A 21,171-nucleotide genomic window follows, 5' to 3' on the forward strand; every position below is an offset into this window, starting at 1 on the left:
GTAACACCAAAATACGTTTCGCTAAGAAGTCCAATATAGGCATTGACTCCGCATGATCCAAATCATTGAAAGACATACAATTTAAACAAATAGTCTATGTTTGCATACGTAGTCGATTTAATAGAATGTAACGCTCGGCGAAGTCTAAATGTCTTAATGTTACAAGATATCAAGAAGGCGTAATGCTACCTGTACTGGACAAGGTATCGAAAGCACACTTTTGTTTAGTCAGTCTGATTGACCTAGATAAAGAGGCTTCTGTTATGAGCTCTTCACCAAGAAGTTGATATGGTCTGAGATACCTCTTTTTATGAAAAAGCAAGTCTGTCCATGGCGATTATTGAGTAACACGTAACAGAAATCAGTTAAACAAGCAGTGCGATTCACTATTCCCAGTTAAATGTTGTATTCAGCAGTTCAAACAGTTGACGATTAAACGGTGCGAAATAGTTCCTTAACAACTTTTTTGACTCCTCCTCAATCTTGGGATGAACACGCCCCTTCTTTTTGTTCATGCACTTGAAACCACCAGACATTTGTTTCACACATCGTTCACCCCTCTCCTCGACAAATGGAAACATATCCTCCGTAAAGTAGTCCCTCACACCTAAAAACTTCTCAACACGCTTAAGTTCAATCCAGGGTCTACTTCTTAAGAGTTCAGCGTCTATAAAAATCATATTTTGCTTTGTTAAAATATTCTAACCACCTTTGTACATGATGTACGTAACTTGAAATGTGTATGTACTGGTTTGTTTCATTAACCGTTCTGCCATCTGGCAAAAAAACCATTTGCAGGAATTCTTTTCCAGCCACTTTACCCGCATGTAACCTATGTAAATAATTAGACATAGCCCGTTCGACTGGATCCCGCAGCATGAATATCAGCTTTATGTTCCTGTCCATGGACAGAATTCTTGGAGGAGCTCGTTCACGTACAAAATATTGAGGCTTTTTCGTTATTGCAATCTGGTGTGGGTACGTACACGGCATTATGTTTTTGAACCATGTCAATCCTTGTTGTAAAGTGTGTCGTTTATAAAGAAGTCGTTTTCCCCGGTTAGTGATCTGATATCTGGGTGCACGTTGAGAAACTCATGCATGGTGCCTGTTCCGCACTTCATAGCCCCGACTATTATGGCCTTTGGGAGACGTTTCAAACATTTTCCATCTTTAACATCTTCATGGATCTTCAGCTCAAAGCTCGCTCCTACATGTGCAGGAATATTTCTTTCTAGTAATCGTTCAGTCATAAAAGGTGGCGTGTTAAAGGCCTTGTTATCCATATACAGACCGATTTTGAAAGAAACTAGAGCAAAAACTCCACAAAGACACACCCACAACCAAGCGTTTCGATTTGTAGTCATTTTGCCATTTTGGATGTCGAGTAATGCCAGAACGAGTTTTTTTGTAACTAGTTAAATTACCACCTAGAATGAAGAAAGGAAAATTTTTAAAATTGGTTTGTACAATAAAGATTTGACCAGAGGATATAGGCGTATAATAATTATGATACAATGCTGAAAATATTGTTTTTAAGATAATTGAACTTAGTATAGATTCAAAGGTTTGAACAGCGTCATTGTCAATGACGATTCTTGTTTCATCATAGCCACCAAAAATGTAATTGGATACAAGTTCATCAAAGAATACGCAGTAGGAAGGCAAATATCATAAATTGTACGAAGAAAATATCGCTAGGCTGATAACAATTAAGTTTGATTACGGTTATGAAGAACAACTTTCATTTGCATTAGTACGTTTACACCGTGATGTTAATGTGTTTAACATGCACATGTGTTAGTACGCTAGCATGCAGAGGCCAGCGCTCTGGTTCACTGGCAAGTCATGTGTCAAACTTGATCGTGTCATGAGCATAAATGTACAATTGAATGCAGATGCCAGTGTTCTGGTTCACTGGCGAGCCATTTGTCAAACTTGTTTGTGTCATGTGTTTAAATGTACAATTGAATGCAGGTGCCAGCGCTCTGGTTCACTGGCAAGCCATGTGTCAAACTTGTTTGTGTCATGTGTTTAAATGTACAATTGAATGCAGATGCCAGTGTTCTGGTTCACTGGCGAGCCATTTGTCAAACTTGTTTGTGTCATGTGTTTAAATGTACAATTGAATGCAGGTGCCAGCGCTCTCATGGTTCACTGGCGAGCCATTTGTCAAACTTGTTTGTGTCATGTGTTTAAATGTACAATTGAATGCAGGTGCCAATGTTCTGGTTCACTGGCGAGCCATGTGTCGAACTTGTTTGTGTCATGTGTTTAAATGTACAATTGAATGCAGGTGCCAGTGTTCTGGTTCACTGGCGAGCCATGTGTCAAACTTGTTTGTGTCATGTGTTTAAATGTACAATTGAATGCAGGTGCCAGCGCTCTCATGGTTCACTGGCGAGCCATTTGTCAAACTTGTTTGTGTCATGTGTTTAAATGTACAATTGAATGCAGGTGCCAGTGTTCTGGTTCACTGGCGAGCCATGTGTCGAACTTGTTTGTGTCATGTGTTTAAATGTACAATTGAATGCAGGTGCCAGTGTTCTGGTTCACTGGCGAGCCATGTGTCAAACTTGTTTGTGTCATGTGTTAAAATGTACAATTGAATGCAGGTGCCAGCGCTGTGTTGCACTGGCCAGTCATAGGTCAAACTTGCTTGTGTCATGTGTTGAATTGCACAATTGCATGCTTCCATGTTTCTTGTTTGTGATTTTATGTTATATGCCATTAAACCGGGTTTATGTTTAAATGTTTTGCTACTGAGCTTGTTTCTGTAGCTTTTCGCATAAATATTGTTTTTTTAATACTTAAACGTTTAAATAAAATGTGCAAATTTTATTAGGACAGTCCGACTGACCCTCGTATATATATATTGACATGCTATGGGCAATTGCATTACTGGTGTTGTTTTCGTTTTGTTTCGTAATAAGCAATACGCTATTGTATGGTTTATCGGAATTATTCAAATGCATTTAATCAAAGTCCCATTATATTTAAGTGGTGTAAACTTATTTTTGTATATATATCCTGTTGACTTCTCTAAACGTTCCCCCCCCCCCAAAAAAAAATAAAAAAAATCAAATAATTTAAATTACTAATAACTTCAAATAAATAAAATGCACATATCGCAATAACAAAATGCAACAAAACCAAAAGTTACTTTTAGTATATTCTTAATTAAGCGCGTTAACTCAACGTCATTACGAAATTTGCATATCACGTGATTTTCTGAATACCGAAAAGTCTATGCTGGTGAAAACCAAACCAGGTAAAGTCAAGCAAAATTTAAATCTATTTAAGCAACACCTAAATCACTAGATCAAGGACTTTCGTAAATCATTAGATAATTTGTCATAATAACCATAAATTGATAACATCATAAAATCAATCAACCAATAACGAACACGCTTATATGAAAATTGTGGTCTTCAAAAACGATATTTGAGCAAATATCAATATTTGCTGAAGCTTTTGGTATCTTAGTTTTCATACTCCGTATGATTTACCAAACTTTATTTTGCCATACAAACTGCGGTCGTTCGAAAACTGGCCTTCAGTCGAGATCGAAACTTAGTCCCGACCATTGTTCCTTCTTCGTTCATATCAAATATCCTGACACTGGGTCGAAACCTAGATAAGTCGAGGAGTGGAGCACTATTGCCGTCCCCGAATGCACAAATCATACGCAACACCTTATGTTTACCTCGAGGTCATAATTTCAAACATTTTCCCATGTTCATGAATAAACAAACATTGGAATGGTGTTAAAATTTTCGCATGCTGTAAAAAAACTGCAATGACAAATGAAAGGGAATTTGAAAAGGTGTGAAATACCGATTATCACAGTCGACTCATGACCGATAATACTTGATAAGATATTTGTGAAAAGTAAATGACGCAAATTTATTTATAATCTTATTTTGTTTGTTAAGAAAATGTTGTTGTTTTGTAAAAATAATTTTTGCTATTTATTCATTTATTGTTTTTTTCTTTTATATTTTCACATTTAGTACACGACAGCCATGAGCATATAATCGATTTCCATAATGCAATACATAATCAGTGCCGAGGTAAACTTACGACTTTAAACTTTGAAAATAGTTTTTTTTTCAAAATACCCTATGCATGGCTAAGTTAAAGCCTGGACACAAGCGTCAATGGTCACAGCCACCTGCCTGCCCAATGGAATATCCAAATCTATTTCCACTTTTCCTTATATAAACTACAGCTATCACTCTTGCTTTTACTACACGATTTGTGGTGTTACTAGTTTATACTCCGGGTCTCGGCGTGAGCACATTGAAGGGTCCCAGAGTGACAGTTCAACCACCGCACACCTATCCTGGGCAGAACCAGTACTAGGTGCCTTCACCTCTGCAAGGAACTGACTACTTCTGCACGTGCCAGGGGCAGTGGTACAGTGCGAATGGTCGAAGAAAGGATTTCATAACCAATCACAACAGAGTGACCTGGTCCGCTCGGGAATCGAAGCACGATTGGCCTTGGTAACCATTTAAGTTCTGGAATAGAATTTACAAAAAACCTACACCATATTATAAACCATTTCAGCTGAAAATATGTCACACAAAATTCCAGCCAGCGCCAGTTTGATTTTAGGCTTTCTCAGAATTTAATGCCTTTCTTTTTTAAATTTGCAGATTTTCCATATTTTTTTTTTTAGATATTTTGTTCAAATTTAGACAAGTAATAGAAAACATAAACATATAAACAAAAGACACTTTTACTTCTTTTGTCCTGCAAATACTGATTGTGTCAATTTTCATATATAGCATAAAAATATTTCAAGAAAATATAAGAATATGCAATATCTTTTCATAGACAAAAACCAATCAGCATAAATATTTAACCTTTGAATGTTTTCCATATTTAGTTTAAATACACATGAACATCTAAAAAATCTACAAACATTTCTTCGCAACACTTTGTATGATTAATACCTTTTTCGAATCACACAGTCTGGCACCATTTTATATCATTTTTGACTAATACCTATTTACAAAATATACACAATCCGGCTTGTTTGATGTTTTTGTGTGAATGGTAAAACTCATGGGATTGCATGAAGCACATATGAATGTCAGTCCGGTTCATTTTTAGCGTCATCCTACTGTCCACGAACATTGACTCATTGGTGACCAAGGCCTCCACCACAAGCAAGCCCTTGTTGCCTCATCGGGACAGGAATTTCATGATCCGCTGCGTCGGAGGAATCTGAAATTTTAATAAGCAATATTATACATAATTGTTCATTGTAGTATAATGTATTATGCATCACTGAAACAGTTTGATGATAACACAAGAAAGGTGGTGCTCGTTTCTTGGCCAAACTTTATTTTTCTATTACTGTACATGCATTGCATATGAATTAAATAAACACTATACTCTATAGCAAAATAAAAACAAACATGCATTAATCATTAAATGTATAATTATTTTTGAAGGAAACAAATAATACAAAACAAACATCATATTTGCTATATTTAACAACAAAACAACAAAGAAGTTAAAATACACACCTGAAGTTTTTACCTGGACAGGTGTAGTAGGTAAAGATGAACGATTGGAAACTGTCTTTTCACTGTAACTGTCATCCGAATTCCCGTCAAACATGTCCGAACCAAATTCAAACTTTGGATAATCACTGTCATTCACGATAAAATTCAGCACTTCTTGCCCAGTATATATACGTTTACTTTTTGCGTGAGGCAAATTAAAACTAACACATTTGTCCAAAATTTAATCAAACTTTAAATGGTGGTAGAATTGTCATTTGTTGACGTATTTTCAAGAATCAGGAAATGAAATGTTTTCATTGTTGCCAATTTAGTCGGGTACAGGGTGATACAGGAATCCACTCAAAACGTGAAATCCACTCAGAACTCATTTATTTTAATTAATAATTATTTTTAATTGTATACATATTGGAAAGTGCCTCATGAAGTGTTTATATTTCAAATTTTATTGAAATTGGTCAAAAATGAAGAAGTAAGAGCAATTTTCGATTTTTTTCGAAAATAGATCGGAAATCGAGGTGAAATCCAGTTTTCGACAAGTGAAATCCACTCAAAACTCATATATTTTAATGAATATTTTTTTTTCTTTTTTGTATATTTATTAGAAAGTGCCTCATAAAGGGTTAATATTTCAAATTTTATTGAAGTTGGTCAAAAAATGAAGAAGGAAGAGCAATTTTTCGAAAATAGATCGGAAATCGAGGTGATATCCAGATTTCGAGAAGTCAAATCCACTCAGAACTCATTTATTTTAATTAATTATTTTTCCTTTTTGTATAAATATAAGAAAGTGTCCCATGAAGGGTTTATATTTCAAATTTTATTGAAATTTGTCAAAAAATAAAGAAGTTAGAGCAATTTTTCGAAAAATGATAGGAATTCGAAGCGACATCCACTTTTTGAGACATGAAATCCACTCATAACTCATTTAAATTTAACAAATATTTCTTTTTGTGGAACAAATAATTGAAAAGGCTTTATAATAGGTTATATATTTTAAATTTTATTCGAATCGATCTAAAAATAAGAAAGTTGCTGACATATTTTGTAATAAGATCGGAAATCGAAGTGAAATCCACATTTTGAGAAGTGAAATCCACTATTTGAGACGTGAAATCCATCATAACTCATTTATTTTTAACAAATATTTTTTTTGTTGATCAAATAACTGAAAAGACTTCATAATAGGTTTATATTTCAAATTGTATTCAAATTGATCCAAAAATAAGAAAGTTGTAGATATATTTTGAAAAATGATCGGAAATCGAAGTGAAATCCAATTTCGAGAAGTGAAATCCACTTTTTGAGACGTGAAATCCACTCATAACTCATTTATTTTCGTTGAATAAATATTTGAATAAGCTTGATAATCGTTTAATATTTTCGAATTATCTTAACATTGGTCAAAAATAAGGAAGTTGTAGAATATTTTGAAAAAGAGATCGGATATTGGAAGTGAAATCCACTTTTTGAGAAGTAAACTCCTCTCATAACTCATTTATTTTGAACAAATAAATATTTTTGATTATATAATGAAATAGGCTTCATAATCGGATTATATTTGAAAATTTATTCAAATTGATAAAAAAATGAGAAAGTTTAATACAGAAATATCTTGAAAATTGATCGGAAATCGGAGTGAAATCAGCTTTTTGAGAAGTGAATTCCACGCATAAATCATTTATTTTGTAACAAATATTTGTTTTAATTAAACATTTAATTGAATAATTATGCATTATTATCGGTTTATATTTCAAATTTTATTGAAATTGATAAACTTTGAACTTGCACTTGATAAAAAAATAGATAAACTTTTTTACTCTTGGGCTTTTACTCTTGGGCGTCTATTAGGCTGTAAATATAATTTCAACAAATTAGAACTAAAACATGTAAATCCTTATTTCTTATTATATATAAATATCAGCAAAAGTTGAATACATTTATATTTTCAATTTAACGGATTACATAAGATTGATTTATGTCATTTAATGTTTATAGAAAATGCCATAACTATTAATTTGTCAATATATTAAATGCATTTCACAACCCCAATAAATTGTCCTATAACTAAACAAACATTGTCACTCGATATGCATGTCTACAAGGTTCTGACTAATAATAACCCGCGTTAGTCATAGCTGATAACGTTAACGTAGGAGCGATTCTTCTTTATTAATATCCAATACATACTTGATTGTATTTATTTCCTTATGCTAAGAAGATTTCCTTCTCCAAAATTTGATTTCACTTCTCAAAAAGTAGATTTCACTTCGATTTCCGATCTTTTTTCATACAATTTTTTGAACTTTCTTATTTTTGACCAATTTCAATAAAATTTGAAATACAAACCTATTACGAGGCCTTTTGCAATTAAATGTTCAATTAAAAAAATGTTTGTTCCAAATAAATGTGTTATGAGTGGATTTCAAAATAAATGTGTTGTGATTAAATTTGAAATATAAATTAATTATGAAGCCTTTTCAATTATATGTTTAACAAAAAACAATATTTGTAAAAATTAAATGAGTTCTGAGTGGATTTCACGTCTCAAAAAGTGGATCTCACTTGTCAAAATTTGGATTTCACCTCGATTTCCGATCTATTTTCGAAAAATTGTTCTTACTTCTTCATTTTTATACCAATTTCAATAAAATTTGAAATATAAACCCCTTATGAGGCACTTTTTAATATGTAAAGAAAAATACTAATTAAAATAAATCTGTTATGAGTGGATTTCACTTCTCGAAAACTGGATTTCACCTCGATTTCCGATCTATTTTCGAAAAATTGCCCTTACTTCTTCATTTTTATACCAATTTCGATATAATTTGAAATATAAACCCCTTATGAGGCACTTTTTAATATGTATACAAAAAAGAAAAATATTAACTAAAATAAATGTGTTATGAGTGGATTTGACTTCTCGAAATCTGGACTTGACCTCGATTTTCGATCTATTTTCGAAAAATTGCTCTTACTTCTTCATTTGTTTGACCACTTTCAATAAAATTTGAAATATTAACCCTTTATGAGGCACTTTCTAATAAGTATACAAAAACGCAAAATTATTCATTAAAATTATTGAGTTATGAGTGGATTTCACTTGTCGAAAACTGGATTTCACCTCGATTTCCGATCTATTGTTGAAAAAATCGAAAAATTGCTCTAACTTCTTTATTTTTTGACCAATTTCAATAAAATTTGAAATATAAACCCTTCATGAGGCACTTTCCAATATGTATAGAATAAAAAATAATTATTAATTAAAATAAATGAGTTCTGAGTGGATTTCACGTTTTGAGTGGATTTCACGTGAAATCCACTGGATTCCTGTATCACCCCGCACCGAATTTAGTCTCGATCATCTAGACGCTTGTATCCGGGTCTATTTCCAATGATATCGTTCATTGACTCTAATTAGAGAGGTTGCATGATTGAGCCGGTGCTTTGATAATTGTTACGATCGAAAAACGCGGGGGGGGGGGGAGGCTACATTCTACTAAACAAATTAGCGCTCGTAAAAAATTAACTTTTTTTAGATGGTGCGGGCGCAAGTGATAAAAAAATAAAAAATAAATTTTTGCTTTTCTGAAGAAATAGGTGCGGGAAATCCGATGAACAAGTTATTAATTTGGTGTGACCTAAGTGGGACTGAAACTTTCTTATACATTCAACTTCATGTCCTGTATCTTTCGATCAATAGCACTGTCCCCAAAGATTGATTTCAAAACATCTTACATAATAAGGAAACAATGCGTTCTTAAAGCTGCACTCTCACAGATATACCGTTTTTTACAACTTTTTTATTTTTTGTCTTGCAAAGAGCAAATTTTTGCTTACTTATCTGCAAACCAAAAAGATTGCTGACAAAAGATCAAATCGCAGATTTTCATATTACCGTTCGAAAATTAATGTTTTATGGCTTAAACCGTTACTAACGATTTAAGAAAAATGCATAAACCTCGATTTTTTAACATAAATGTAAATATCTGCGATCTAATTTTTGTCAGCAGTCTTATATAACTGCTTTACATGCATTTTCGCAAGTTCCAAGACAAAAAAAGTTGTAAAAACGTTCACTCTGTGAGAGTGCAGCTTTTAAGTAAACAATGTGAACCTATGTCCCCTTGTATTTCTTATCAATAACAAAACAACACTAGATAAATATGAAATAAATTTAAACCGTGGGGTTTATTTATTTAAATCAAACCAATACAGCACAGTGCAAAATATTCATTTTAAAACATTTATCACATTACAAGCAGACAAAGGTGTATATTTATTACGTTATTAAATAGGACAATTGTCGAGACTTGCTTCCCTTCACCAAAGTATGGTCCGAGAAATAGGTGTACCGATTAAAAAGGATTTTCTCTGAAAATTTATTAATGGGTATGAGAATACAGTCATGATGCATAACATCTCCAACATAAAATTCAATGGTCTACTGTGTGAAATGATTATGCAGCGCATTGTTTACTTGCATAAACTAAATTGAATTCACAGGGGACCAGCTAGGTAAGATTATCGCCCTTGGTTAATGGCGGGCACGTGCTTTTTGCCCTAAGCAAATTTTTAATTACTTAGTGTACAACAGGATTATTTTAGTTTTTTTTGTGTGTGGATTTATAACACAATGGCCAGTCACGCAATTCACAATGTCGTAAAATTAACAACCATGGATATAAGTTGTTAAATATATGTAAGTCCAACAATCTTTTTTTATTAAATGGACGTCTTGGTAACGATGCCCACTCTGGAAAGTGTACGTTTTGTAATCTAAACGATATCGGTGACGAACTGCACTATTTACTTACATGTCCATTTTTTAATCCTACCAGAAAACAATACATAAGTAGTCTTTTTTACTCAAGACCTAATGTCTTACACTTTAGTGAAGTTTTAAATTGTAAGAACCCGGATACCTTAAGGAAAACAGCATTTTTTGTTAAAATCTTAGTTAATCACTTTAAACGAATCTGATCATGTACTTTATAGTTTTTCATTTGATATCTCATAACTATATCGATTATATTGTATCCTAATTCAAATAAATGAATTTGTTTTGTTATAAAAAATAAAATAATACTATTTAAACTAACCACATTCCCCTTACTTACTAATTATATTTGTTTTGTATAATGATAAACTCTAAACCTGTTGTGAAGCCGCCATTAACCCACATATTTATACCTATGTTAACATATATATATTGCGTTTTCACATGCTTTTACTTAAATGTAAACTGTGATATAATAAAAGAATATTGAGTTGAGTTGAGGTAAAACCAAAATACGTTTCGCTAAGAAGTCCAATATAGGCATTGACTCCGCATGATCCAAATCATTGAAAGACATTCAATTTAAACAAATTGTCAATGTTTGCATACATAGTGGATTTAATAGAATGTAACGCTCGGCGAAGTCTAAATGTTTTAATGTTACAAGATATCAAGAAGGCGTAATGCTACCTGTACTGGACAAGGTATCGAAAGCACACTTTTGTCTAGTCAGTCTGATTGACCTAGATAAAGAGGCTTCTGTTATGAGCTCTTCACCAAGAAGTTGATATGGTCTGAGATACCTCTTTTTATGAAAAAGCAAGTCTGTCCATGGCGATTATTGAGTAACACGTCACAGAAATCAATTAAACAAGCAGTGCGATTGCACTATTCCCAGTCAAATGTTGTATTCAGCAGTTCAAACAGTTGACGATTAAACGGTGCGAAATAGTTCCTTAACAACTTTTCTGACTTCTCCTCAATCTTGGGATGAACACGCCCCTTCTTTTTGTTCATGCACTTTAAATCACCAGACATTTGTTTCACACATCGTTCACCCCTCTCCTCGACAAATGGAAACATATCCTCCGTAAAGTAGTCCCTCACACCTAAAAACTTCTCAACGCGCTTAAGTTCAATCCAAGGGTTATCTCTAAAGATTTCAGCGTCTATAAAAAACATATTCGTTATGTTAAAATATTCTAACCACCTTCTTATATGAACTACGTATCTTGACACCCCTATGTGAGCGCTTGATGAGTCTACATTTCTGCCATCTGGCAAAAAAACCATTTCCAAGAATTCTTTTCCTTCATTTTTTCCCGCCTCTGCCTGATGTAAATATATAGACAAAGCCCGTTCGACAGGATCCCGCAGCATAAATATCAGCTTTATGTCCTTGTCCATGGACAAAATTCTTGATGGGACTATTTTATTAGAAAAGTAACCAGGTGACATCTCTGCTGAAATCTGATGAGGGTATGTACACGGCATTATGCTTCTGTACCATGTCAATGTTTTGTTGTAGTAATGATTGAAAAAAACAACTTCTTTTTTTACAAATCTGATGTCTGGGTGCTCGTTGAGAAATTCATTTAGGGTGCCTGTTCTGCACTTGCCTGGCCCGACTACTATGGCTTTTGGAAGGCGTTTCACACATTGTCCAATTATAACATTTTGCGCCGTGTTATAGACCGCGTCTACATTATACAGAACTAAATTCACAGACACTAGAACAAATGCACCAAATAGAAATACCTTGAACCTTGTATCTTGAAAGTTTTTTTCCACGCAGACATTTTGGATGTCGAGTTTTATGCCCATACAAGTGTGTTTTGTAACCAGTTGAATAGCCACCTAGTGTAAAGAAAGGAAATTTGTTTAAAATGTTTTTAACCAAGATATGAACAGAAGACAATGCATATTACGATAATCCTACAACGCTGAAAATTGCTAATTGAGGATAGTTAACATAGTATAAATTCGAATGTTTGAATACCATCATCGTCAATGTCCTTTCTCGTTTCACCGATTTCTCATACAATTTGCCACAATAAAACGACATTTGACCAATCACGTTGTTTATTAAGAGCAGAATTCTGTTTACGAGTCCGAAAGGAATGCGTTCGTTTTAGGAAGCGCAATAAGATAATAAAAGGGTGTGTAAATGTCTTCAATTGAAGAGTTATAGAGTTCGAAAATAGAAATTCAAAATGGAGGGTTTAGGCAAATATTTCTCGGAAGAAGAAATAAACGAAGGAAATTTCGCCTGGGCACGTCATAATTAAGTTGGAATACGGCTACGAAAAATATAAATTCATTTGATGTGCTCGTATTGTATGATACATTAAATAAGCTTCAAAAAATCGATAGATACATTGTTTTCACAGAACAAGCCTAGAACTGTCAATGTGAGATAGAAAGAGGCCAATAATATCTCATTTTACATGATTAAAATAATAAACGCAACACTTATGGTGCTGTTTCATCTGTTTTTCCCGTTTAAAAATAGCGTACAATGGTTTCCCAATTTAAATCATATCTGTTTACCAGTACAGATAAATATAACGACGCTTTTTTTTAAACTATTAGTAACTGGAATTTACGTGGTAGACAACTGCAGTAAATTTCGAATTGGAAAAATGCGCAAAAAAACTGCGATTCATGCATGTATTATAGGCGATGTGATACATCATTAAGTAAGATTCAATGCGTTGTATACATTGATGTCAATTTTATGCAATTTTTTGACCATTCGTTTTTATAACAATTGTTTCATCTGGTGTCTAGCCCCTTTGATGTCATTTATTTTTTCTTTACTCTTTCTTATTAGCTCAAATCTGACAGCTTTAAAGTCAAGCTCGAGTCCGTTTCATGAGCAAAACAAGAACTGGTGTCCAATCTGAAAATAGTGACTTTCATAAATTGTGCGCTTAAAATACGAACTAATTTGTTAACTCAATGATGTGTTGATGTTGCTTCGTTGATGATGTTGTTGTTGTGTTTTTGTGTTGTTTTTTATTATTATGTATGTTTTATAAAGCAAGACTATGCTATATGCTTATAGATTGAATATTTGTTATCATTGATACAAGTATAATATTGCTTTGATAATGTTTTTTGTTGCATGTTCTCCTTAGTAATAGTATACATTTGATATGTTTGTAATGTATTCTAATGGTATATTGACTATTGTTTATATGTATGATCATGTTGATAGATGATGAACTGCATGTTGAAATCCAAATAAACTATTATGTTCTGTTCTGTTATGTTCTGTTCCATTTTGGTAGGCATTGAGAAAGTTGCAGTGGTGGAGATCGAACCCATCAGGGGCGTAGCTTGACGAAAATATATGTGTAGGCCACTTTCTGGGGGAGGGGGGGGGGGGGGGGTGACACGAAGGCATGCATCCCCGGGATTTCATTTTAGAAAGGTGGTCGTTGGTACGTTTTATTGTATATTTCTTTGTTGTTAAAACATTAATTAGAGTAACGATATCAATATGTTTTACCTTAAATAAATGTTTTATGTAATGAACGGCGTCAAAGCGCAGACTACTGGTATGCAATTTTCGATAAATTATATACGTACAGTCGTATGGATATGTATTTTAGTGAAAAAGAAAACGATATATTTGAAATACCTGGTTTCCGATATATTGTTTAAGTTTTTATTGCAGATTTGGCATTTTGTTTTTAAAAAAATCCTGAAAATTGTGTAGGCCGCGGCCTACACGGCCTTTTGGAAGCTACGCCCCTGCCCATGACATCTTGGATGAGAGGCTGCCAACTATTCTACTAGACCCATCTCACCATCTTTGGGTAGTAAATGATAAAGGTCAATTACGGTTAGGAAGAAAATAAATTCGTTAATTCTCGTGCAGCCCTTTTAACATGTGTTACTGCTATTTATTTTATTATATTGTTTCTCACTATCGTAATTAATTATTGTTTATTAGAGTTGGTATTGTTTGTTTTTTTGTTGAACCAAAAATATAGAATTTCATCAATATATATGGTTAGTTATCGTATTTGGTGTTCGTCGTGACTGACTTTTCTGAAGGTTGCAAATCCGAACACTTTTGGAGGTTTTTGACAATTATCGTGGAGAGCTTTTTTTGTAGTACGTTAAAATTTCGTTTGAAACATCTTTGGTTAATGTGTCAAAATCTGTCAAATTACAGGTTCACAATCTTATCAATTTTGTATCAAAAACCATTCATTTTAAGCACAATAAACCACCCTTCAATTCATGCTATGAAGGGCACAAATACCGAACACTTAAAAAGTAAAAAAAAAATTCTAAGAATTTTTGTTTTCGCTGTGTTTTTAAATCATGCGATTTGGAAATATCAAACGTGATTTCTTTTCATCGTGAATGTAAGTCAACATTATTGCGAGGCCTCAAAAATGCGCACGTGCCCTGTGACGTCATTTCCCCATGTACTAGATTTTGATCGTTACTAACGGTTTAAGAAAAATGCATAAAACATCAATTTTTGAACCTAAATATAAAAATCTGCGACTTACATTTTGGTCAGCAGTCTAATATAACTGGTTTCCATGGATTTTCGCAAAAATTGGCTCGTTCCAAGACAAAAAATAAAAAAAGTTTTCAAAACGTTCAATCTGTGAGAGTGCAGCTTTAATCTAGATCATCGAATGATTGATCACTGTAAACAATGTAACAAGTGTTCGGGAATTATTCAATAAGCATCTTTAGTAACAATTTTCAACTTAGTGAAAAATTGCCTTTTTTTCTAATTTGAATTTTAAGAAAACAAACAAAAATAAGAAAATAAGCAAAAATTGGTCTAAGCAATATTTGTATATGAATAAATCTGATGAAAAGTACCAGGTATTTAAAATAATCGATGTCAAAAATTACAAAATTTTCACTAAGTTGAAAATATTCACTAAGATGCTTAGTGAATACGGTCCTGTTCGGATTGGTACCGTCAACCAGCACTGGAGACACTTTCCTATATTTTTTTTGTTTAACCAAAACTGTAGAATTTCATCAATTTAGCTACAAACTCAGTAATCGTATTTTGTTTTCATCGCGACTGACTTTTCCATATTGTTTTAGCGGCATCTACGTATATGACTAGACATTTAATATATGAAAAGCCGTTTTCGCAATGTGATTTTCATGCTCTGAAATATGTTATTTGTAATCCTTTTTGATAATAGAGTGCTCGATGTATTATAGCAGAAATCGCAAAATATAGTCGAAACAAGAAATCTAAGTAAATTCATAAACCAAGCATTTCTTTTAAGATATTCTGTGATAAATGATATGATCTGATCTAGTCCATATAGTAATACATGACATTAGCCTCCCAAATCCCTATTATACTAGTATTTTGGATAGGTAGCATTCACATTTAATTTAGATATTAACCAGTATAAAAATAATAATCTATATTATGTTTTTATCTGTCTTTGTTTTCTTTTCCTTGTTATTTGCCATGTATCATTGTGACCATTATAATTATTATTTGGCATGTCATGATTTGTCAAGAATCTGTTATTTACATGTTTACGACGATAAACAACTCTGTCCGTCCTATCTCAGATGACTACGCGATCATCAAGTTGATCTGAATAACAATGCTTCACGCGGGCATTAAAGGATTATTTAATGAGGACGAAAATAAACCCAAGCGATAAATTATTACATTTCGTTTCAAAATACAAGAAAACACCAAAGAAGAAGTTATGAAACATAAAACAGAAAAAGAAACAAAGTCGAGACTACAATAGCTGTTTAACTACATGTATATATGAATGCCCTCTGTTTAACGAATTAAGAAAATCATATATCACTAAGTATTATCCAAATATACCAAACGTACCATAATTTGTTGAATTAATGCAACCCGAAAATGTTAAAGTGAATATAAATTTAGCCATGTCACGATGATGTTAATTATACTTTTAGTTTAAGAAACAAGTATAAATATATATATATATATATATATATATATATATATATATATATATATATATATATATATATATATATATATATATATATATATATATATTTATATATATATATTATTCCCTCAAATCGATACACATGGACAGTATATCTACATGTATTTCTGAATAAAAAGTATATGTATAATGAAACTTAATCATTACTTACCCGACCGAATAAACCTTTGCTCAATTCACCTTTGGAAAATGATTGCTTCTTGGTCAATCCATAAATGACATCTGATGATTTTAACAATGTTAGAATATGCACGTCGTGGCGAGGTTCTTCGAAAACTTGTTAAATAATGATGAGATAGAATTGATGTGTAAGATATGATCAGAAGTCTACATGTCATTAGCGAATCGATACTTTTTCCAATTTGTGAACTATAAATCTAATTATAGATAAGAAAAGAATGTAATGGTAAGATAATTCAATAATTATATTATAATTGTTTTCTTTGGCATAGACAGGTTGTCGCTGTAGGCATGTTAATTTGCTACACAATTGCAAATGAACAAATATCAAATCATTTTTTTTTATTTCACTCATTCCAACACAAACATGGATACATGAGGTAATATCATATGATAAATATCACAAAGGCAAATGAGTGAAATGCATACATAATAGATTTGATTTCTTACATAACAATTGTATGACAGTGTATTTCATAAATATTAAAATTGCCAGTGTTATCAATTTGGTTAAATTCTTGACACATACATAAATGAATAAATGAAAGTGAATGGACTACATATCTATCATCAAAGCTGATATTTATCCATATATAACTCCGGACGTCTTTAAACATAATGTCCATTAAAACATACATTTCGTATAGAAAACTACCTTAATATAGTAAAAGACTCAAAATTTAGAAAAGCAATGTCTAAATTAAGGACATCATCACATGATCTACAAGCTGAACGTGGTAGATACGTAAATACACCTAGATCTCAAAGATTATGCATCTACTGCAACCAAAGAATGTTTGAAAGTGAAAATCCCTTTTTTACTAATATGTCCGAAACACGCAGACTTAAGAGCCAAATATATGAATATATATACTCGTGGCTAATAAAGCAAAAATTGATTTGTTATCTACAAAAGCAAATAAATCTAATTATTTTTTCAAAGATTATGTACTATGCAAACATCATAAGAAGCTAGTAAATGTTTCCATATTCGTATCCATAAAATTGTTCTGCACTTCTGTTAAAGCCATTGTTGTCCATGACTTGCACATGTATATGTAATGTAATATGTATGTATCATGTAAGACTGCTGAAAAAAGATCGGATTGCAGTTTTTTCATATTTCCGTTGGAAAATATATGTTTTATGAATATATACGTTACAAACGCTTTAAGAAAAATGCATAAAACATCTGTTTTTGAACATTTAAAATGAAAACCTGCGATATGATTTTATGTCAGCACTCTTACAACAATGGTATCCATGCATGTTCGCAAAAATTGGCTCGTTCCAAGACAAAAAAATGTGTCAACATGTTCATTCTGCTAGAGTGCCGCTTTAAAGACAAAGATCATTGACTATTCAAGTAACTTACACTGTGTCCTATACGTCACTTGCTAATATATATATATTGGCAATTCAAATTTGGGCGGAAACAAATCCACATACAGTGTGTGTATACCACGTGATTATTTACGTCATAAACGCTACGTCGGAAGGCACCATTTCCCTTAAAATGAAGACTTTAAACAAAGATAACTTTCTTTTACTACACCATTTTAAATGAAACAAAGGGCAATCTATGTCGCTTAAAGAGCCTCGCATTCCTTTTATTACTGTAGTTTGATAAGGTGATTAGTTTCATCACACACTCCGACAAACCTGCTTCCAAAATAATATTTTGACAGTGCTCCGTCAGACGGCCGTTTCGTGAAAAGGTGTGTCGATTTTTTTTTCAAACTTATAGAAACATTTTCTTTAAGTATAAAAACGACCACCGGTTTAAGTTTGGCTAATGTATACTGAGTAAGATGAACACGCTAATTCTTTGTGGAATAAACTAGAAATGTATAAAGTAATGTATTTATATATGACATCACGATTATCAAGATTAAAGAAGGTCATATTGCAAGCTTTATCATAACGGATACAAATGATAGAGATAATGAGCATCCGCATAAAATGCATTTTGCCCAAAAAAGACCAAAGGCTCATAAAGCATTGTACGATACTGGCTGTTTTAGTCTGGTCATGCTATGTCGAAAGTTCTAAAAGACAATTATCATCAAGTTACTGCTCAGAAATGTAAGTCGATTCTACAAAACATTAATCTTGTATGTTGTGGAAAAAACTTTGATTTCCTGTACCATTTCAAGGGACAAAACTCAGTCAAAGATATACACATCGAGCAAAAAGCATGAAAAAAGCATTGTGTCATGAGCATTAATTTAGCTTTTTACTGTCAGAAGATGATACGAAATGAAGGGTGTTTTTTTTTTATATAATTGATAAATATTTAATTTTAAAACATGTGGAATATTTGCATGAACAGTTAAATAGACTTCTAATTAGTTGAAATGTTTATTAAAAGACATCAAATTATTTCAGCTTGTCAACGATTTGTCGTTAGATTATGAATACATTTCTTAAAACTTATAGTACTAGAAGTAATGACCTGAACAGAAATCCTGCGATTTGAATGAGACATTTTTTTGAATTTTATTTGGTAACAACTGCCTTATATACAATACATACAACGATAATCAGATCCTAAATGGCAAAATAAAACCTAGAAAAAGTGGTCAGCGCGATATGTTACATAAAAGTCGATGTAAAGTAATATTTTTTAACTCCATAGAAGCACGACCCCCTGTCATTGTTCTGTAAAAAATGGGACTCATTTTCTGTAAAAGTATATTTTTGCAAATATAATTATAGTTTCGATGTAAAAACAAGATATATATAAACTATTGCTTGGGGTTATATCACTCCTGCGTCGTAATTAATGTTATAATTAAAATTGTAAGACTTGTCCACCTCTATTCAAAATGTATATGTATTGAGCTAAACTTGAAATTGAATACAACTATTCTATTTTGGTGATGTCGATAATAAACCAAACATAACCAGTTGTTTTATTTAAGAACACTATTTTATTTAAATTTAGGCTTCTACTCCTTTTAGTTAAAATGTATCAAACAGTATTTAAATATTTATGTTCCATTCATGGTTAAGTTTAAGCTTAGTCACGTTCAAAATTGTTTATTGTTGTTTCCGTACAGGCCCCAATATCACGAAAATACTTAATCCAAATCTTAAACTCAGTCTCAACTCATCTAACCATATAGCATCAAAATTTATCAAAAATCGTTTATGTTTTTACACATTTTAAAAGCGCATTCTATCATAGAATATGGTAACGTCTTTGGACAAGATTCAAAGGAAATGATATTCTACAGCCAAAAATGTATTTGAGTACCAGATTTTGTTTTTTAACCAATACACAAGTATATTTTTTGCTCCGGGATTACGTTTCTTTGAAATATTGAAAAAAATCCTTTTATCAATAAATTCTATGAGAAAATACGTTTTTAAAAAGTATAACAACATGCAAGAATTTCAATCATAGAAATTGAGTTGTGATTGAGATTCGACTTGAGTATTTTCGAGATATCGGGTTTATTGCTGTGTCCATCCAGAATATTTACTGTATTGTGAAGATACATATGTACTGCTTTACATAGACGTCCTCAGCCGAGAGCCCATCTGTCACTGGGTGTTTAGCCCCTTATCTCGGTACACCCTCTAGATGGCGGGGCAGGTAGTTGTGATCAGTCATCACCTCGTCTACGTTGGTTTTCAAGTTGGTTCACTGCATTGTAGCCAAAGCCAACTGGACGCTCTCTCTGCAGCTCTCCCAAGAGCATGGACTGCGGTCATTCTGGCTCGTCCCTTGATGCCCACAGCTCCCAGCATTTTCCACACTGACTGTGATTGAAAGCCTCTACATCCAACTTCCACTGGAAAGATCAACGCCACACACTCTCTCTACCTGAATTTACCTAGTCTTGGAATATCACCTTCTTCAGCTCGTATGTCTCCTCACTGTTCTCTTCCCAGGGTACTGGTAACTTCACCAATACAACCAGTATTGGAGACTTGGACCAATTGACTATGGCCGTAGGGTGGTATAGGCCATTTACTCGGGGAAATACAACTTCTTTTTCTCGGGACCAACCAACATTTCCCAGTTTTGAGACTCTTGTAGGATGCCCCTACACATGGTTGTGTTGGCCTATTCTCCCCTTGTCTCACAAAGCTGATAAACTATGGGCATGTCTGTTTCTGAGGTCTCTCTTTCCTCTGTGAACATAATCAAACAATTAAAGTGAAACATTCTATGTATATTTGTTGATTTGTCGACATAACATATATGTAATAATTATATTCAAGTTTAAGTTTCTTTAGGCTCAAAAATAAACGTTTAAGTATATGTTTACAATACATATTATAAAAATTACATATAAGGAAACTTTTATTTTTATAAACCTTTTTCTAGTATATATAAAGCATCTAAAGTCATTTTCTAACTGTTGTGATATAAAAACTTGATGATTTCTGAAAAACGTGTGCATTACGTTCTTTACCCAATGAAAAAGATTTATACATTATCGTGTTTGTCATTTGATTTTTATAAGTGTAGTCTTTTGTACATACATAATGATTTAAGTACTAACAATGTGTGAAGATTTTTTCCAAGATCAGCATAACATGGACATATCAAAAAAAATCATTAAGAAAATAACATCAGGATACGGTAATTGTTTTAGGGAAATACAATTAATTTATAATTATTCAATCATCTCACCACTTCATACTTTTCTTATCT

General features: G+C 32.6%; 1 pseudogene; it reads right to left on the bottom strand.

Moving 5' to 3' along the window:
* Positions 1-386: 386 nt before the first annotated feature.
* On the bottom strand, positions 387-993 carry LOC128223331 (heparan sulfate glucosamine 3-O-sulfotransferase 3B1-like; annotated as a pseudogene).
* Between the last annotated feature and the right edge of the window lie 20,178 nt (positions 994-21,171).

This window comes from Mya arenaria, chromosome 17, assembly GCF_026914265.1.
Source record: "Mya arenaria isolate MELC-2E11 chromosome 17, ASM2691426v1".
NCBI lineage: Eukaryota > Metazoa > Mollusca > Bivalvia > Myida > Myidae > Mya > Mya arenaria.